The 22,437-nt window shown below is 40.5% G+C and overlaps 1 long non-coding RNA gene across 1 annotated transcript; it reads right to left on the reverse strand.

Annotated features, from left to right (window-relative positions):
* Positions 1–16,023: 16,023 nt before the first annotated feature.
* Positions 16,024–19,800, reverse strand: LOC117796068. The gene is made up of 3 exons (XR_004620415.1): positions 19,718–19,800; positions 19,143–19,198; positions 16,024–16,138 (listed from the first exon to the last, which is right to left on the reverse strand). It is a non-coding gene; the product is annotated as an uncharacterized LOC117796068 (long non-coding RNA).
* Positions 19,801–22,437: the final 2,637 nt, after the last annotated feature.

Genomic DNA, 22,437 nt, shown 5'->3' on the forward strand with positions numbered 1-22,437 from the left:
GAATAAATATTCTACGAACCGGCATCTTCTTCTAGAGATGGTGTTTGAGAAGGGAAGAGTCCTATCTAGGAATTTGGCATCACCAGAGAGAAAACCATCAAATTAGGGTCATTCTAGCTGTTCTAAGACGTAAAGCCCCATATTTTAGTGGTTTTACACACTAGCAGATGATTTCTTGATCATGTAATAGCACCGGGCAGGTTAACAGGTTGGCAGAACAACCCACCTCCACATAGTTGTTCAAGGACCCAGACTGATGCCACTTGCGACAAGTGGATTCCAAGGTCTCCCTGGAGGTCATCTCCAGTGCAGAAAGGGAAATAAGCATGGAGGAGCACAAACGGTGTGTGTGGACTGGGGGAAGAGGGCTCAGATGGGCCAGGTCTAATATCTCAGCAAAGGGAGAGTTTTAATAATTAATTGATTGATTAATTTTAAAGATTTATTTATTTATTTAAGAGAGAGAGAGCTGTGGGGTGGGGCAGAGGAGGAGGGAGAGAGAGAATCTCAAGCTGATTCTCCGCTGAATATGGAGCCCAACCTGGGGCTCAATCCCACGACCCTGAGATCACGACCTGAGCTGAAATCAAGAGTCGGACACTTAACCGACTGAGCCACCCAGGCACCCCAAGGGAGATTTTAAATAGGTAGTTGGATGTAAGTACCTAGAGTTCAGAGAATAGGTCCAGGCTATAGCCGCAAAGGTGAAAGTGAAACCCTAACGTTGGGAAGTGGGATACTAGAGAATACAAACCTTCGGTGGGCAACCACGTCCCAGTGTCAAGTCCGTGGCATGGAAACGGGAGTATAACTGTGGGGCGAACAGCTGGGTGTCTACTTCAACTCTACCCCAAAGACTGCTCATTCTGTGTGTTTCAAGGGGTACAGATGAAAGAAATGTGTTTTTTTCTGATAAGAAAATTCTTCCATGAGATTCTTGGGTATAAAAGATAGGCTTTGAACCTGATATGGGTTGAGGTTTGAATCAGTTAGTTGGCAAAACAAGTCAAAGGGAAGCAGCTTCCACCCACTGAGAAGGAAGGGAGATGGAGAGAAAGGATGGTGACTCCACCGCAGGGCCGATGGGGTGGTCTACTGAAAATAATGGTCAGTGAGAGCTTTCAGGTGGAGAAGACGGTCTGGAACTTTTAGGTATTGACTTGCGGTAATTTCCCTGACTGACACGGTACTCCTCTGCCTTCCCAGGGCAGACATGGGCTTTGACTGACCTCATGCTTAGACAATTTGGGAAGCCCTCTTTAAAAAAAAAAAAAAAGAACAAAAAAATGACAAATACAAAATCTAGTTAACAAAAGTGAGTATTTATTTAGAATGACAAAAAGAATCACAACAAATTACACATTTTAAAAGCAATAAATACCACAAATATCATGAAATCCAGATAAACGACACAATATTTTTATTAATTAATGGCCTGAATCACTTCTAGAATACTTTTTTCCTACATCTTTTGGCTGCATTTGCTTCAATTGCCACTTCTTATAACAAGGTTCTTATTCAGTGTTTCATGGATGTAAAAGATAAAATCATTCCTTTAGGTTAGTTCATTAAAATATATTTTTATTGTTGACAATTTTTAAATGTTTCTTGCAGGTTCACAACTTGTTGACAACATCATGTAAGTTTTCAGTATTTTTGTTAAATTCAGGAAAACACTATGAAGTTTCTTATATGAGCTGATACAGACAATACTTGGGCTCTGTAGGACCACCATACACTTGTACTCTACCAGCACAGCTATTATAATATCACCCGTTTTAGACAATTCCCACTAAGAAAGAAAAAAATGTTACATTTGTAATTGTATATTTGTAATTTGTATGTACAAATTGTACATTTGCAGTTGTATATGTAAAATATGTTACAATTGTAATCGAATATACTCCTGATAGGAGTTCACTTCTGTTTTGAACAGTTATTGGTGAGAACTGAGTCCTCCGCTTCCAAGTATAAACCTCTGATGATTGGGAGATTTGGCTCAGACTAAGCTTCTGGCTTCATTCTCTTTACTGTTTCTCCTTCATCAGCCACATCCCTGTGGTGTGGGTGCCATAGAATAAACGCATTTCACATACAACCTCTGACTCGCCCCTCCCTGCAGGGGGCGGTAGGAGGACCCTGGGAACCAGTCCAACCCTGGGACCTCCAGCAATCACTAAACTAAACCCAGGAGTCCCTGTGGACCACATACACTAAACTCCTCTAAACACAAACTAAGCTCCCCACCTAAACCCCACCTTATTTGAATCTAAAAACCCTCACAGGCACTTTGAGACCCCCTGATTGGTGGGGAAGTGTGCTTGAGTGGAAAGGGTCAGCAGTCTTAGTTGCTAATAAGATAGCTGATATTTTAATATGTTAAATCATTCAAATTAGTAATGTTATTTAATTTTTAAAAATATGGTGATGTGAGCACACTGCCAGGACCTTCAAAGAGGTCAATGCAAGAGAGGTTCCCCGAAGCCTTAGCTTCGTTAGCTTTGTGGGAAATCCGCCTCTGGTTCTCCCCATACCTTCAATCAAAGGGGCTTTGGGCGCACAGCTTTCTGCTAGCACTTCGCTGTCATGTTCGTCTCCTAGGGCTGCCCTAACGAATTGCCACAAACTGGGGAGCTTAAAAGGACAGAAATTTATTCTCTCACAGTTCTGCAGACTGAAGTTCTGAAACCAGGGTGTCAGCAGGACTGTTCACCCTCTGAAAGTCTAGGGAAGAAACCTTTCTTGCCCCCTCCAGCTTGTGGTGGCTCCCCGCTGTCGACTGGCATCCTTTGGTTTTAGCTGCACCACTCAGTCTCTCCCTCTGTCTTCACATCTCCTCCTTCTCTGTGTTTCTGTGTCCTCTTCTGTCTCTTATCAGGACATTCTCTTTGGATTTAGGGCCCACCCAAATCCAATATGATCTCATCTCCACCCTCATCTTAATTACATCTGCAAAGACCCTATTTGCAAATATCACAGTCTGAGCTTCCAGGTGATATGCATTTTGGGGGGAAACTATTCATCTCACTATAGTTGAGGAGTCAAGGATGGGTAGTACCCTTGGGGGCAGGTAGCAGAGGGGCCAAATATGCGCGTAGAGAGGGGAACACTTCTAGAGATGAAAATTGAGTGTTGGGACCCAGAGATGACCATGGAACATTAAGCACGCCTTACAAATCATGGGCAGAGTGCTGAATTTACCTGAGTGGTAGGCAGGGACATTGGACATTGAAACTGGAGGACAGGACAGCCAGCAGGTGGCTAGCACACTCAGCTACCATTCAGTCGTATGGCCTGTGTACTATGGGTCCTGTTTGAAATCAGGCTCTTTCCACACTTACCATGTCTTTTCTGTTGAAGCAGATCAACCTGTCAACTTCAGAACCTACAGGTAGGGTCCACAAGACCTTTCGTACTTCCGAACAAACTGCACAAAAGACCATTTATTGTGCCATGCTTGGGTCCATTTTTCTCCATCTGTTAGGTTGGGGTGGGGCTGTTGACCTTCGAGGTTATATTTCCAAGCACCCATGTCAGAGTGTTCCCAGCTCCCTTTCAGTAGGAAGCACTGGTGGGAAATGATAAGGTGGGAGGAAGGGAGAAGTCGAGGCATCTCCCCTTTCCCCTAACATCGGGCCACATCTCCAACCACAGCTTCATCTCCTTTTGGACTCCAGCTCCATAGCCAGGCTTTCAGGGTCAAGCTTCAGATGGATGATCCCAGACCCTAGGCTCTAGTAACACCACCTGCCCTACAGCATGGGAATTGTAGGGACTTCCTGCTGCTAAGCTCTGCATTCCTCCCTGCTCTTCACAGCTCTTTTATCACTTTTGGAACCAGTTAACCAATTATCTATATTAAAATCCATTGGTTTTATGTACTGAGATTGGCTTCTGTTTTCCTGGTTGAAGCCTAACTGATACAAACTACAAATGCTAAGAGAGAAAATAAGAAATTTTCCATCTGTATATGTTAGTGTATTAGTTACAGTAATAAACCATGTAAGTCGGTTAGTTTATACTGATAGATACATAATATCTATATACTATCTGTCTATATAATTAGTTTATACTGATAGGTATATGATATCTGTGTCTATACCCATACCCATATCCATATCTAGCTATAGGGATATAGGTATATATATATCTTTGAGGGAAAAAGGGAGGAGGAAGGTAATGGTCCAATGCAGAATTAATTGCTTATTTACTTCTAAGAACTAAGAGATACTCCCTAATAGTGATTTCAAAAAGGTTAACAATTATGACTTATGAAGAAAATACTTCGTTGCTGCTCTAATCACAAGGAGGTCCTATGTGGCAGCTGATGGAGCCTTTCCAGGTTAGTCCAGCATCAACTGCGCCCTTCCTATCACCTGTGCCTACAAGGCTGGATGCTGCCGCTGGAGTTGCTTAGAATTACTCTGAGATCAAAGCTCAGGGCTTAAAAGTCTCAAGTCCTTCCCTTAGTATATCAGCAAAACATGCCAGTGTTTAAGGAATGGTGCCTCACATTGACTCTTTTGTGTCACATTCCTTTGTCTGGCTGTTGGCCCTTGGCAAAGTGGTATCCCCAGTGATCGCAGGTTTGCAGGGTCAGCTTTGGCAAAACCATGTGGAAGGCCTAACTTGTCAATCTTGGCCTCTCTACTGTGGCCTGATTTGGATTTTTCCAGAGCTTTCTTTTCTTTCCTCCTTTTGTGGGCTTCTATCTACTGCCATGGCTTTGAGATTTTCCACTTGGGAGGGAAAAATCTCATCAGAGCTTTACTGTAAATTTGACTTGATGCTTCCTTTCCCAGGATGATTTACATGCTTTCTCTGTTTCCAGGAGGAAAAGAGGAAAAAAAAGAAAAATGAGAAAAAAGGAAAGGAGGTCAAAAAAGGAAAATCCCAAATGCCTTGGTACGAGGGTAGGGCAGATATTTTGCAGGAAGGAACCTATCATCCCTAGTTGTCTTTCATAGGAAACAGTCCAGCCTTCCATAAAAGAACCAAGCTCTTCCCAACCTGCAATGCTAATAACTCTGCATTTATTTTTTTAAGATTTTATTTATTATTTATTAATTAATTATTTTAGAGAGAGGTGAGGGGAGGGGCAGAGGGAGAGGGAAAGAGAGACTCTCAAGCTGAGCATAGAGCCTGTCGTGGGGCTCAGTCTCACGACCCTGGGATCATGACCTGAGTCAAAATCAAGAGTCGGACAGTCAACCGACTGAGCCACCCAGAGGCCCCCTAATAGCTCTGCATTTAGAAGACACAGTGTGGTGTAGATATTGATATCTCAGACCAGGTTGATCATTCCTGACACCAGATGGTATTTGAGACATGAGATTTCCCCCCATGCTCCTTTACCACTCTTCCCTCTTGCAAACAAAAGCTTTTTACATGGTGAGTAATTTGTAAAGCATAAATTGGACTCATAAATGGATATTTATTTTTATGTAAATCTTGGCAAACTGAGGCAGCTACTTTACAGAGGTGATTAAAATTTAAAAGGCAGCATTGTGAGTAGAAGATAATAAAAGGTTATTTACAATGGCCATATTTACAATAAAATGCTAAATTTATTTTAATAAATAATAATTTTATATTTATGGACAGTCATTTATAGACAAGACAATAAAAACTTCCATTTCTGCTTACTGGATTTTTCTGCATGGCATATAAATCAAATCTTGTCAACACTGCATTCATACTTTGAGCTTGCTATGTTTTATCAGAGTAGTCAAGTCTGTTGTTTCTTAAATCTGTTTTCTTTAAAATAAATGACTTTATTGATTTGGTTCAAGCTCAGCTCCAAATATAGCAGAATAATGCTAATGGTCCAAGAAAGAGAAGGAAATGAGAGAGCATGTTATCAGCATGTTTCAGAGTCACAGGTAAAAACCATGGTTGTTAGCAATTTCTTTGTACAGTGACCACTTACAAAGACCTTAAATAGGAGGCTGTTAACAGCAGAGACCAAGTTACCATGTTTTCGTCAGGTTCTGAATTTGGGTGACTTTTTTTTTATTTTAGCAAATTCTTTTACTTGATTATTTTTAATAACATTAACTGATGACAAAGGGAAAATTTCTGTGTGGGAAGAAATATTGTGTAGTTGGAGGTTTTCCAAAGTTCTGCCTCATTCCATCATAGAAAAAGGTTTTTACCCAAAATACAACATTGTCAAATAGGTTTGATGGGTTAAAAAAAAAACCCAAAAAACTCCCTAAGTTGGACCAGTGAGAAAAGCCAACACATACTGAGCTATTATGCCTAGCATTTTATTTAGTCAGGCAAGAACTTTTTATTGAGCACATACTATGTGCCAGCTACATTAGGTGCTAGAGTGAGTTGTCAGCCAGCTAGCTCAACCCTAAGATGTAGCTAAAGGCAAAAACATGTCAAAGGTATCCTCTGAAATGGTGAATAGATAATGTCCAAGATTTGTGTCTGTAGAAATAAAGAATGGATGGGCATGATCAAGACACCAAGAAGCAAATTCTTTCTCATGGTAAGTGGGTAGAAACTATGGAACTTGGATGCATTTGACCAGGACTCCTGCTTTAACAACTTGTGATTATCACCACCCAATTGAACCTTAAAGTGAATTCTGACAACTGAGTGAGTGAGAATCTTGGGGACCTTTAGGGATGAATGTGGGACACCTGGCCCCTGCTTTGTGCTCTCTAGCATCAAAATGTCACAATCTTTGAAATACTACAACCAAATATGAAATAATGCAACAAAATAATGAATTCATTAGCTGATGTACCTGTTTTCGTGGCTGAACAATGACTCTAAACTTGACATTTATCCTCATTTTCAATAAATTCTGTAAATACATGTTTATTATGGGGACAAAAACAGGGTTTTCTTCTGATATGGCGCTATGAATCCCAGGATGTTAGACTCACACCTCTTAGTAGTAATGACTGTGTGGTCTCCTCCCACATTGACTCTCTGCTTGGCCAATGGGATAGTAACAAACACAATGCATACAGGAGATTTTTTTAAAGCCCCTGTTCAGGGGCACCTGGGTGGCTCAGTCAGCCATCTGCCTTCCACTCAGGTCGTGATCCTGGGGTCCTGGGGTAGAGCCCTCTGTTGGCCTCCTGGCTTAGCAGGGAGTCTGCTTCTTCCTTGCCCTCTGAGCCTTCCCCTTGCTCATGGTCTCGCTGGCTCTCTCTCTCTCAAATGAATAAATAAAAAATCTTTAAAAAAAAAAAAAGTCCTCGCTCATTGGGGCTCATTCTTTGAACCCAGCTGCCATGTAAAAATGTCCAGACTAGCCAGGTGGAGTGAGAAAGAGAGACAGAAACAGAGAGTTTCCAACCTTCAAGCCATCCTCATCAAGGTTCCAGACATATGAGTAGAGCTGTCTACGTTATTCCAGCCCCCCAGATGTCCTTTGACAGCCACCATCTGAGAGAGCCTGTGTGAGACCAGCAGAAGAACCACCTCGCTGAGCCCCAGCCATCTTAGAGTTGTGAGGAAGCTGGGTTTTTTTTAAGGCAGCATGTTTTGGGGTAGCCAACACTGGATACCCAACACATCAAGGGACTCTGAATAAATGTAAAAAAAAAAAAAAAGAAAGAAAGAAAGAAGAAAGAAAGAAAGAAAAGAAAAAAGAAAGAATAAGAGAAGAGAGAAAAAAATTATATGCATACATCTCAACGTTTACAGCAAGTAAACAACAAGACTTGCTAAGAGCTTTGCAGATCTTAACCATTTCTTCAGTTTATATAAAACTTTTAAAATTAATCATTGTCCTTGTCCAGTATATATTTTCACAGAGAGCAAATTCCAAAATCAGCCTCCCAGTGGAAAATTCACCCACGCAGATGATCAACCGTGAAAATCTGCGTGCAAGTTTGAGGAGCAGCAAACTTAACATTGACAGCAAGGTTTTCAGATGCAACAATTTCCTCTCAAGGCCCCATATTAACTGGAAATTGCTCTGGGGGAATTATAAGCTGACATCTGCAAAGAATGCGCAGAATTGTTATCCAACACCTGCCTCTCCAATTAAGAATACTGACCTTTCTGAAGTTTTAAGGAAGGATAGCTTTTAAATTTGTTTCTCCTCAGTTACTTTAAAATCAATCTTTCCATTGTCCTTGGATATTCAACCCTACATCACATGGTGCATTCTCTCAATTTAATTTCATGGAGCTGAATTAAGTAGCAAAGAAGGGTTGACAGAAATAGCTTACAAAGAAAGGCCTGGGGGTGACGTTGTGGAGGGAGAACAAGCAGACATCTGAGGGGGTGGTCCTCTTTGCTGGGCTGCCATTCCTCTACAATTGCTCTTTTAACAGAGAACTAAGAACGCTTGATGCCTGTATTTCTCAGGGGGTCCTGGGAGTTTGAAGAGGCCAAGTGTTCCTACCTGCAGCTTGAAGATTAAGGGCTTAGAGACTTCTGGAGAGGCTGCTTCTCCCAAGCTACTGATGGACTGAGGACAGGAACTACTGACTGCTTCAAATGGAAAAAAACAGACCCCGTTGTGGGTCCAGGGCTCCTTGGATGGGAGCTGCCCACCATGACATGGTGGGATATTTATGGCAAATAAACCTCAAGCAATGGAGAAGAATTTGAAGCAAAAAGAATGTGAGTTGTGAATTCCTAGGTCTTGCTGGGGAAAGACATGTTGAGAAAAATATTAATTCATTAGAAGAACTGCTTTCAAATAAAATCCAAATTAACCAAACTCTCCAGTGAATATGCATTTAAAAAACTTAACTTTCTCATTAACTGTATTTTTACCAATTGTATTAGTTTCCCGTTGCTGCTGTAACAAATTACCACAAACCTAGTGGCTTAAAACAACACAAACATATTCTCTTACAGCCCGGGGGCCCGAGTCAGAAGTGAACTGAATCATACAGGGATAAAATCAAGCTGTCGGCAGGACTGGCTTCTTCTGGAACCTCCAGGAGTGAATTATTTCTTTCCCTGCCCCTTCTAGCTTCCCGGAACTATTGATATTGCTTCGTTCATGGCCATATCACTCCCACCTCTGCTTCTGTCATTATATCACCTTGTCACCTGACTCTGGCTCCCCATGTCCCTTTTGCACAGAGATTACATCGGTCCCACCCAAACAATCCAGGATAATCTACCCATCTCAAGACCCTTCATCACAGCTGCCAAATCCCCTTGCCATGGGAGATAACACTTACAGGTTTTGAGGGTTCATATGTCATTATTTTGGGGGCCATGATTCCGCCCATGACACAACTCTTCTTTTTCAGCCATTGCTGTTCTTAAATCTTTCTTATTAAATAAATCTTTCCTGCCTCTTAAGTTACGTACATATGCTAAAAATATGAAATCTTTGCTGTACAAGGATTTTTGGTGCCCAGGGCCATTACTGTGAACAGTGAATTCTCACTGTGGAGTATTAAAGATGCAAAACAGCAGTAAGGCTGTGCTTTAATGGGGGTTGCCGGTGGGGTTGGTCCAATGTACAGTTCCAATGGCCAGGGCTCTGTCAGAAAAAAGTGATCTAAGGCAGAAGACTGCCTAGTGCCATCCCAGAGCAGGAAGGAAGCCTCGGGGTCCAGAGAGCAGAATTTGGCTTAAGATGACTATACCAAGGACAATCACAGGATGTTAGGACTTTGAAAATCATGGGCTCCAGATTTTTCCCTGTGCTGATGAGGAAGCCCAGTCCCAGGAGAAGTGAGGAGACTCACTCAGGAGCTCTTAGCAAGATGGCAGCAGAGCCAAGATTTGAACCCATCTCTGCCTTGTGGCCTCCTGTCTTTTACATTCCACCATGGTACCTTCTACAGAAAAGATGTACGCTTCACTCAGCCGAGACCCAGCAACTCAAGGTTCTATTTTGCAATCAATTAAAAAGGAGGAAAGTTTCACATTTTCCACACGATTTCATTAGGTGTAAGCAGCTCTCCACCTAAAACTCTTCCCTTTTCACAGCGTGTGAACAACAATCAGGATGGGCAGATGTCCCCCGACTTCAGACTAAGAGGGCGGGTGCCTCTGCCACCCCATTTTCCTCCCCCCCGCCCCCGCACTGAAAGCCGCCGCCCCTCCAGGGAACAAGGGAACACTCATCTGTTGAACTGGGGGGCGGAGGGGTTCAGCAGGCAAACCTACTCTGGTCAGTTTGATAGAATCTTTCCAGACATGAAGCTTCACATAATAAGAGTATTAACTACCAGGGCTTCCCACTTTTCCTAGTGATTCTTCACCAAATTTCAGTGGCTACAGCCCTGCTGGGTGCCAACGTCTGGCTCTTCAACAGAGAGGAGTAAGAAGGGACAAGGTACTGTTCAAATCGAGAGAGCACTCCTTTCCTCTGCTCCGCCGCACCCCAACAGACCTGTATTCAGAAAACTCGTCTCTCCTCAATCTAATTCATTTATCCATTTACCAGACATCTTTTGGACAGCATGCTTTAATCCCAAGACCTTTTGTGGCTGGAATGCTTTTTAAGGACTCTGTTGAGAAGGTGAGAAGGATCTCAACGTCTCCCACAAAAGTCGTCCCGGGCTGAAGAAGGTTATAGAACCCCATCTCCTGCTCCTGAATTCCATATGCTTTCCAAGGGTGGTATTTTTCATGCCAGGGTGAGGACAGTGGCACTGATTTTCCACACACACCCCTGACAGTGACAGTAGAGAAGGACATTAACTTTGAACTTCCCCATCCCAGCTCAGAGTCAGAGCTGCCCTGAAGGCCATGCTGGAGAGGGCTGTGGGAAGCAGCAGGTGCTTAAGGAGGCAAAGAGGCAAAAGCATGTTGTTAGGAAAAATTGTCCCCAAGCCCTGAATTGGCCTTTTATCACTGCCACTCTGGCTTATAAACCCCTGTAACGTGTGGCTTTCAAGAAGGGGGAGCTAAGTTCAGTGCCCGATGCCCTGCCAAGAGCTTTATAATGCATGGAATAAAAAAGACAAAATGTTTCTCCAGTCACATTGCTTTTCCTCCCCACCCAACTCCCTTCCCTGGGGAAGAATCATAAACACAGACAGCAGAATGACGCTCCTTTATTATTTCGCCGAGTTCTTTCTCTGCAGATGACCTATAGAAGTGATTTAACATAGACCTGCTGGAGTTCCCACACTTTGCGTGGGCTCCTCAAGCCGAGGCTGGTTGATTTCTTTGGGGTGTTATAACTATGACCTGCTCCATTAAGTAGCAAACAAAGTCCAGCTGGATATATCAAGCTCAGCTGGACTCTTTGCTTTCACACAACCTGCTTGATTAGGAGAATCGCTGTGCCCTTGTCACACGGCGCCTCGTGCAGTCTGCAAAGATTGGGCTGCCATTGATTTCTGCATAATATGGATTCACACTGCCTTTCCACAACAGTGTGGCTTTCACACCCCACAATAACCTAGCAAGGATTGTTTTTCTTTTTTTTTTCTTTCTTTCCAGTCTTCTGCTGCTTCAGACTTATGCTGGGGTTTAGTTCTAAAAATTAGTCACTCCTGGAGGTCATGTGTGGCTTATTACCCAGCACTTTACGACACATTAATTGCAACTTGATTTAGACATTTCCCATTTGGTGACTTAGTTACAATCATACAAACATGTCATGCTCTAAGTCAATAACTCGGGAGCAGAAAGAGGGCCAAGCAATTGCAAGTGACTGGTTCTTCTCAGGGGAGGAAGGAGGGCAATTGTTACAGTGGCATGATGCTATTTGTTTACTGGGAAGCGGTGTTTATCTGGCTTCTTTTCTTAGAGTGGTGATCCATCCTGGGCCTGTCCTCTGTAACCTCACCTTCTTTCTTGGCCTATTTTTTTCTAATAAAATTATGAAGCTTAAGGATAAGTGCAGCCAGGTAGAGCGATTTTTATTAAACATTCCAAGACGTTCTGCATACGGTGCAAATCACAGGCATAAAATATGGCATTTGGCGGCCAAATGTGACCTAATTCACTCAATTGTTATATTAATTTGTGGCCATCTTTTAAAATCATTAAGGAAGAATAATTCAGAGCCACATCATCATGTTCACGTTGGCATTGTGTATATAGTGACTATTGTAGATAGAGTGAAAATTGGAAAACAGCATAAACGTCCAGCGATGAGAACGTAATAAATAGATAGATGATGAGGATATAATAAATAAATAAATGGATAAGTAATAAATAGATAAATCATGGCTCATTCGTACTGTGGCATAGTAGCCAGTCATTGAAAGTTACATAAACCTATATTTGATTAGATGTTTATAATATTTTTAATGAGACAAAGTCAAAAAACAAATTTATAGCATAATTCTTTTTTTACTTGAAAAAGACACACTTTAAATGGAAATATAGGTGCCTGTTTTCTGGGAATATGTAATATCGTTGGAAGTGCTGTAGAGAACTATATTCCAATATATTATTAGATGTTTTCCCTGAGTGGAAACACTATAACTTCAGTAGGCTGAACTATATGAAATTGCTGAGAGCCTACCATCTTGCCCTACAGAACATCATTTCATACAGTTCAGTCTAATTTTCTTATGTGCTTTTATGCATTTTTAAATATTGCTCATACTTTATGCTTTACAGTGAGGAAAGTGAGTGTAGTTCTCTGAACTTGTATTATGAGGGCACACGTCATCTGGTGTTGTAATTCTATATTTGCTCTCTTCTTTCTCTCTACCCAGCACTGCAATTTGCCTACCACTAAACCTGAGTCTAAGTATCTTTTATTTCTATGTCCTTAGTGCTTAGCACAGTGGCTGACTCTAGTAGACATCAACAAAATTTTGTTTAATGAATGAAAAATGCCTTATGATCATGAAATTAGGCAGAAATTGCTTTGAATCGACAAGAGAGCATCAAGGCATACACACCTGTGTGCAATAATGACCCTGAGCAGAAATGCCTTCGGAACTGTTTATCCAAGTACAAGCAGAATAGTCCTGATCTAGGGGTATTTACAACCACCTTCTTTTGAAGAAAGCAGTGCCACTGCTAGACACAGAATTTCATTGTTTAAGTTTTGTTGTGTAGTTTTTGTACTTGAATATATGATTTAACTAGCATTTAATAATTACATAATAAGGCCAAAAATAGCATGGGGAGGTACTAAAATAGATGAGCAAATCCTCCCAGTCTACAACAAATCCAAGTATTTTGAATAATACAGCTCACTTTAGTCATTTAAAAAAAAAATTCCTAACAATCTTTAGGCCACAGTAAGAATAAAATCATCAAAACAACAGATGACTGAATCTTGCTCCCTGTCTCCATACATATTTTGGGGAGTTTGAGTATAAGGAAAGTAGATATGAGAGAGAGCTAGAAACAGAGGAAGGAAGGAAGGAAGGAAGGAAGGAAGGAAGGAAGGAAGGAAGGAAGGAAGGAAACAAGGAAGGAAAGAAGGAACGATGGAAGGAAGGAAGGAGGGAGGGAGGGAGAAGGAAGAAAGAAGAAGGCAAAGAGGGAGGGAGGGAAGAGAAGGGCAAGAATACAATAAGAGGTCAAGGTGATTCTGTGTAATTGGATAATTATTCACCAGGATTTCCCTGCATTGATATATTGCACATTGCACACTATAGAAGACTGTCTGTCTACCTACCTCCTGAAGTCCTTCTAGAAGAAGCAGTTGACATGCTGGATTTAGGAGGCCAAAAATGATTTAACTTATTAGAAATGGGTAACATGAATAAGACTAAAATCAGCCAGTTGAAAGCAATTCTAGGAAGCAGACTAGCTAAACTTATATGAGGGGTATTGAGCAGCGACCAGTGGGGAAATGAGGTAAAGTTGTATGGGAGAAGAAACAGCCGGCCTTGCAGTCCATAGTTAGGATCGCGAGCTTGGTAAAGTGTTTTAAGGAATAAAATAATGGCGTCATAGATTACTTCTTTAGAAGTAATTAGAAGTGTTAAGAATTGACTGCCCATAGGGAAATCACCAATAAATTCAGGAAAAATTTGAATATGATGGCATGTTACGAGTAGTGGGGACAGAGGAGAAAGGAATAGAAAAGAATATTTAACTCCTTAAACTAAATCTTAAGGAAAGTCTATATTGAAAAAAAAAGTAGAATAACTGAACTGTTTCAAAACCTAGAGCACATTCAACAACTAGTTCAACCAATTTTCTCTTATAGATTTTAAGCTGTTGTTTGGTGTTTCCCAGGAAGACATCGGGCATCTTGCAGGAAATGGTGGAGTGATGCCATGTTTGTATTATCCCTTCCATAAAATGCGCTGAAAGGAAGACCTGCCTAAAGGTGTGGAAACACACTAGGGCCATCTTTCTTTGCCAAACATAAATTCTCTCTGAACTTCACCCAAATTCAACAGTAGCAGTCATTTTGGTGGTGACTTCTGTCTTTTCATGTTAGCTTTTAACTGGCAGCTACAGGGTACATGGGACTTGATATAAACCCTTGTGCCTTCCCACATTTCAAGTGAATGGTCCAGAAATAAATAGGAGGCAACATAAAAACCTGAGGTGAAAGAATAACTGGGAAATTTAATAAAGAAGAAATGACATGTTCAATTTGAGAATGAAATTGCTTTACCCAGAACAAAATTCAGGAAGATTTGAAGCCCAGTGCTTCCAGGGCTACCGCAGTGCCCAACTTCCCTCTTTATGAAGAAACCTACCTCCAATTCTGAGCTGGAGTTTAAAGAGTCATTAAAAAGCAAAGCAAGATGAACAAAAACACAAACAACCATGTGTGATTAGTCTCTAAATCATTTGATGTTAAGCTTTATGAGGAGTGTTTCTTCAGTGCTTTTTTCTGTTAAACTTTATTAAGTTTATTTTTTGTATCACATACCTGAATCTTGTTCATTGAGCAAATATTCCAACCATTCTTTTTAGATTTTCTGGTTTGCAGCTAAATCAATATTTTCTTGAAATAAAAATATAATTTGAATTCTTCAGAGGTCAAAAGTATTTTGAGGGAAAATACCTGTTGTAATTGCAACCCACTAGTCAGATGTCAAAATCAATGGTAGCAATGTTTCTCCAGAGGGGATTCCATTTAGCATGGAGCTGTCCTCTGTCTTACTTCTTTCCAAGAAAAGATGAAGCTCATTCAATCCATGGTTAGGGCCAGTGCTACGCAGAGAGCAAGAATCTCTTACATTAGATTTCTATAGTTTCCTAAACTCTTAATGGTCATGCTCTCATTAATTCATTAAAATAATTCTATAGTGCCTTACAAGTAAGAAGCACACCTTACTCTCTTAAACATCACCGCAGCATGGCGCAATGCCTGGTTAAGCATCCAGTGAACATTCGAGGACTTAGTGGAATAAATATTACCAGCCTCTCTTTATAGGTGAAGATACTAAGATCAGGAGAAAAGAAGAAATTTATCTAAGATGCTATAATAATTGAAAAGCGGAACCAAGAATCATCCAGATCTTCCAATTCCAAATCTTAGTCTTTTCTTACTAGAATGTGCTGCTCCAAGATTTGCCACCCTGACAATTTTGCTGGCTAAGATGAGACTCTGGGAGTCACATTTAATTCTACAGAAATGAGTAATATGGTAAACTCTAAATAGTCTTTTTGAAGCATGTGAGGCGATATTGATGAATGATGTGAAGAATAGTCAATCTCCACAGATTCAGTCTCCACTTGTCCAGTCCACACCCCTTTCAATTATGCGATTGTATGATCTAAGAGTTCAATCGGATTGATTCAGAAGGAGATACTTCCATAGGGTTTGAGAGACACTTTCCTGGAAGAGATTATGACTCTGTTCCTACTGGGCTCCTGACGCACCCTCTCCAGGCCACTCTGCAGCTTGGATGTCTATGGTACCACTTCCCAGCTTTATGGAACTAATAAACTCATTTTGTTTTAATTTCATGAAGTTTCAACTCTACTCCTAAAGACACTACATAGTCATTTTAAAGACTGTTTAAAAACATTCCGCAACGTCTATAAAATCTTCTCAACTTGGTTAACAAGAAGAAAAAACATGAGACTGTGGGATAGGGTTTCTTAAAATGTGATGCCTGCTGGGCCCACGGTACTACCTGGGCACTTGCTAGAAGCACAGATTCTGTGGCCACACCCAGACGGGCTGATTCGGAGAAGTAGAGCCCAGAATGTCGTAACAAGTCCTCTGGGGGACGCTGATGGCCGGCCACTCAGCTCTGAAGAACCACTCCTCTGCTTTAGGGACTACGACTTTTTGGATCCTCAGCTAGAAAAAACCAAAACAAAACAAAACAAAAACTAAAAATAAATAAAATAACTCGAAGAGATCTGCCCTAGGAAAAGAAGGCAACCTAAAGGAAGAAAGAGTAGAGAGTGAGATAATTTGGTCCTCGGTCCTCGGAGGGAATTACGAAGTGCCCTCAGGGGGCTGAATTCCAGGGCTTACATTTCTAGATAAATGTTCTTTAGAGTCTTAATAAAATATATCCTTAAAGCCTCCTTTTGACCTTCACCATCTTGTCCTTAGTATAGTACTGATATTATCTTAGGTGACATATCTGTATGACTCATGTCAGGTGAGTTTTTTTGCTTTACAGAACTTGTCCCTGTAAATAATTTAAAACAACCATTTTTGAACATCTAGAGCTTGATTTTGAGTCATTCTTTGGCAAACAACAGCAACAACAAACAACAACAACAACAACAACAACAAAACCCCAGAAAACAACAAACCGACTCTTTCAGAAATGGTTTTAATTTGATGGAGCAATAGTTACTGGATTAATATCTGATGGGGAAATTGCAGATGTAAATAAATTAGAATAGACCACGTTACTATTGAGGAGAAATTCTTTACATTCAAACAGTAACTTTATAATGTCAAAATAACCGGTAGGTATTAATCAGTATCTGGGCTATGTAAATATTTGCTTGTTTCCATAGTGATTGGCAAGCCCAGATACAGAAAAAAATCCACACATGTTATCACTTCCTAATAATATGATCATAAAAACACGACTCAGACCAGACTGAGAGGAGAATAAACACCATTAATTAAAAGATTTATAAAATAGAGGAGGAGGTGACAAATGAAGTATTGAGTGCAAAAATGCACAAAGGAGGTAAAATATACCTTTTTTTTATTATTCTGCAGGAAACTTGAGCAACCCTTAATTATCTTCCAAAATGTTATTTGGAATTTTCCAAAAATAAAACATCTGACAACTGCTCAAAGCACACCGCACCCCCACCCACAAAACATACACTTTTAAAGTGGATATACAGCCATGGCTGTGAAGTGTGTTTGAAAAAAAGTGAGACTGTTGGCATTTCACTTGAAATCAACTGAGAAGTTCTTTACTAAAGAAGTGAGAAGCTTAAAGCTGTTTTCCCAAGCTTTAGGGGAGTACAGCATATTACGGAACAGGAGCATTTGGTCAAAGAGTAAATTAGTAGTGTGGTTCACACATTGCACGAAAAATCGACACAGGAACCACAGTTGTCTTAAATAATCAGTCCCGTTAACGGGCCTTTGGTTATGAAATTTCTTCACAAAGCAGTCACCAGTGCAAGGGCTGTTTTTAGAAACACTTTGTTCTTCTGATATCTGCTAGGATAATGCGGCCCCTTTTTTTCCCCCCTGAATGATTTCTAAAAATAAAAAAAAACACAAAAAGCACAAACACACCCTCAAGTAGAAAGAGAAGAAATGAACATGCCACAGAAGGTTATTTCAACAGGTACTGAGTTAAATAGACACTGGGGGATGGGGCGGATGCAGACACAGATCCTAAATGGAGAAAAGTCTAAATTAAAGACTATTCTGAAAGATCCTTTTCTGAGCACGTGGTAAGATCAAATTCAAAGCATCACACTAAAGAGTGAAATTGAAGGAATTACACAGCTATTGGAGACTATCTCATATATATGCAAATATACAAGTTAATAAAATATGTAAATATCATTAAAATGAACTATATAAATTATAAAGGGACAATGAAGAATTCTTAAAAAAATACAATACCCAGATCACTGACAGATTTGACTCTGCCACCCAATATAAATTTTTAAACAGAAAACTTGATAAGCAAAGTTAACATAGCAGCAGATTAGAAGAAAATATATGTGAATCCTATAATAATAGACAAATACTTTGCATCCTTAATATATAAAGAATTATTATAAATTAATAAGGAAGAGGCAAGCAATAGGGAAAAAACAAAAAACAGACAAAATACCAGAAAAAGGTAAATCTAATAAATACTTGAAAATATGATCACTACACTAGTATTGAGTGACTTTATAATTAGAAGAACAATTATACTATTTCCACCCATCAGATCGACAAAAATGTTGAAGATTAAAAACACCCAATGTTGGGGCGCCTGGGTGGCTCAGTCATTAAGCGCCTGCCTTCAGCTCAGGGCGTGATCCCAGGGTCCTGGGATCAAGCCCCGCATCAGGCTCCCTGCTCCACTGGGAGGCTACTTCTTCCTCTCCTACTCCCCCTGCTTGTGCTCCATCTCTCGCTGGCTGTCTCTCTGTCAAATAAATAAATAAAATATTTTAAAAAACCAAAACGAAACCAAAAAAACACCCAGTGTTGTCAGACATGGGCTCACTCATATAGTGTGGTTACAAAGGGATAGCCTTTTTAAGGACATTTTTGCCTCACCTTTCCTAGTTTGAAATGTGTTCAGCTTTTGATCCAGCAATTCAACTGCTAGGAATCCATACGACAGAAAAATGACACCCTTGATCAGAGATTCATCACAAAGCTATTTTTGCAATGGTATTTTGCAATGATGGAAAATTAGAAATAATCTCAATGCCCATCCAAAGTGAAATAAATGGTTAAAGAAATGATGCTCTATGTAAGAGATACACGCACCCCTCTGTTAATTGCAGCGTTATTTACAAATGACGGAAGCAGCCCGACTGTGCACTGACAGATGAATGGATAAGGAAGATATGGCATGTAGATACAATGGGGTACTACTCAGCTATAAAAAAGAATGAAATCTTGCCATTTGCAAAGACACGGATGGAGCTAGAGTATTATGCTAAGCAAAGTAAGCCAGTCAGAGAAAGACAAGTACCAAATGATTTCACGCATATGTGGAATTTAAGAAACAAAACAAATGAGCAAAGGGGGAAAAGAGAGAGAGAGAGAGAGAGACAATTCAAGAAACAGACTCTTAATGATAGAGAACAAACTGATGGTTACCAGAGGGAAGGTGGGTGGGGGGATGGGGTTAAGATACACTTACCTTAATGAGCCTCAGGTGATGCATGGATGTTCTGAATTACCCACCATATTGTACACCTGAAACCAATATAACACTGTATGTTCACTGGGATTAAAACAAAAAAAAAAAACTAATTTAAGAATATTATGCTTTATGTAGAATACAGACTATTTAGAACCATTTTTAAAAGCTCCAAGATATATTAACATTAATTAAATAAAGAAAGCAAACTGATACAGGAATTATTCCTTGCAAGTGAGACTAATGAAATTTAAGGAATGGAGGGAGCAAATTAAAGGAGACTTTGATTTTTTACTTAATTTACTTTACTATAATATATATATATATTTTAATTTAAACTATGGGGCACCTGGGTGGCTCAGTTGGTTAAGTGTCCGACTCTGGATTTTAGCTCAGGTCATGATCTCAGGGTTGTGAGATCAAGTCCCTCATTGGGCTCCACACTAGGCATGGAGCCTGCTTAAGATTCTCTCTCCCCCATCCTCTGCCCCTCCCCCAAGCTTGTGTGCATGCTCTCTCTCTCTCTCTCTCTTAAAAAAAAAATTAAACTATGATAGAACATACATAAAATTTACCATGTTAGCCATTTGAAGTGCATAGTTCGGGGGCATTAAGTACACAGCCGCTAAGGTGCCACCAGCACCATCATCCACCTCAGAACCTTCTCATCTGCCCAAACTGAAACTCTGTATGCATTTAACGACTCCCCGTTTCTCTTTCGCCACGGCCCCTGGAAACCACCATTCTACTTTCTGTGTCTATGAATGTGACTACTCGTAGTACTTGACAGAGTTCAGGACATACTGAACTGAACATACTGAAAATAAAGCTCCTTGGCATATTGAGTATTTTAAGCTGAAGGAATTTGAGAAACAGCAGGTGCAGGAAGGACTCTCTGACCTTCCCCTGGACTACGTTATAGACACTCATGTGAGAGGTGCCTTCTCTGTACCTGGAGGAAAGGAGCATCCTGACCTCCAAGACAGAGGGACACCAAAAAGAATCTGAACAAGCAGGCATTGCAGCTTCCCCAGTTCCCTCCAATTAGCTCCCACCTACCCCGTTGTCCTTTCACATTTTTCCACGACTCTCCATCCTCATCAAAGCTAGTCTAAAAAACACTCAGGTTTCACGGTTTCTTTGGGTCCTCGTCTCCTTATGATGGTTCCTGTGTCACACAAAACGTATATTAAATAAATTGATATGCTTTTGTCTTGTCAATTTGTCTTTTGTTATCAGGCCCCCAGCTGGGAATTTGGAAGATTAGAGGGAAAAATATTTTTCCTCTTCTACAATGTCATGTAGAGATGCTATTTGTCCTTTTGTAACTGGCTTAGTTCACTGAGCATAGCATCCTCAATGTTCCTCCATGGTTAACATGTGGCAAAATTGCCTTCCTTTTTAAGGCAGAATAATATTCCATTATATGTATTCTGCAGTTATTTTTAATAATACACATGAAATGTTTCTATCATATATAACAATTAAAGTTAAAATAAAACTTAAAACTGTGCCTCCAAGGGTACTTTAATGAAAATCTTTGCATCAAAATACTTTTGGCAGCAATGACAAATTTCAAGGAAATTACATCTTGATTGTATATGTATTTCTATAGTCTGAAAACATATACTTACTTGTTTTCACTTAGCTGAGTTGGGAGAGAACTGTAAAATCTGGTAGAGTTTGAAAACTAAGAAATAAAAGAGAACAGAGAGAAAGAATCTTCTATTGAATGATTAGTTACGTGCTAGGCACTGCTGTAAACACCTTGCATGTTTAAACTCACTTAATTGTCAATTAGCCTGTGCGGTAGATCTTATCATTGGTCCCAGTTTACAGGGTCCTCTGACTTCCCCAGGTGCTACAGTTGTTAACAGTTGAACACCAGCCTTCCAACTGTCGAGCCCGCACTCTTAGCTGTCAACACACCCGAGTATTCTATTTAGGAAGCTACCACATCTGTTTACGAGGCTTGGGAGGTAGAATTTCCAAAAGGTTTTGCATTAATTTTATCCTTCCTATCAATTCAATTGCAGATACTAATCAATGAAATGACCATCAGGGGAGATGTCCCTAGAAGGAACTACGACAAACCAGCCTGAAGGGAAAAACAGTAGAGACATGATCACGGTCAAAGTCAAGACCTTGATGATCACAGGCTTGTGAAATTTGTTTCGCTTTTTTTTTTTTTAAAGATTTACTTATTTATTTGAGAGAGAAAGTGAACATGCATGGGGGAGGGGAAGAGGGAGAGGGAGAGAGTCTTAAGCAGACTCCCCACTGAGAGCAGAGCCTGAGGCAAGGCTCAATCTCACGACTCTGAGATTATGACCCGAGCCAAAACCAAGAGTCTGTCACTTTACCAACTGAGCCATCCAGGCACCCCTATTTCTTCACTTTTTAAAATGTTTATGGATTGCTGGGGCGCCTGGGTGGCTCAGTCAGTTAAGAGTCCAACTCTTGATTTTAGCTCAGGTCCTGATCTCAGGGTCATGCGATTGAGCCCTGTGTTGGGCTCCACACTCAGTGCAGAGTCGGCTTGAGATTCCCTCTCCATCTCCTTTTGCCCCTCCCCGTGCTCGCTCTCTCTCTCTGTCAAAATAAATAAATAAAATCTTTTTAAAAAATATTTGTGGATTGCAAAGCAAATGTATACTGAAGTAAAAACCTGCCTTCTCTTCCCAAAGATACACATTCCAGAAACATCTAGAGAAAACTGAATTAACAAGTAATTGACTCATTTGCTTCTAATTAATTTTTATGTCTTCTTCTTATAGATGTGGACTGTTCGGCAGGCCCCGCATTTATAGTTTTAATAAATACATGTAACCAAACAATGAAGTTGTTCATGATCTGACCCTCTCTCCACAAAAACCTGAACGCCGCAAAACATGTGGGAAACTGTGAAAATGGGAAAAATCAGTCTGTAAATGGACTGAGAAACAATGACAAAAGAAACACTTCCCTGATTCTTTGCCATAGATTTCCATTTAATGCCCTCAGGGAGCTTACAGGCAAGCAGAAAAGACGGACATTACACAGACTAACATAAATATATGTGATCGCAAGGACGATACGTTCTAGGAAAGTACAGTGCTTCGTGAGAGAAGATGAGAGGCATGGCTTGATTTAGACTGGGGGTTCTGGAGAGGCAGAAAAGTCTGGAAAGTGGCATTTACACTCAGACTTGAAGGATGAGACGAAGAGGAGCGGGGTTGTAGATTTTGAGATTGGAAAGGGTTTGGTCCAGTAGAGAGTGGACAGGACAGTGGCACCGGATAGCCACGAATCAAGG

Source organism: Ailuropoda melanoleuca, chromosome 14 (assembly GCF_002007445.2).
Source record: "Ailuropoda melanoleuca isolate Jingjing chromosome 14, ASM200744v2, whole genome shotgun sequence".
NCBI lineage: Eukaryota > Metazoa > Chordata > Mammalia > Carnivora > Ursidae > Ailuropoda > Ailuropoda melanoleuca.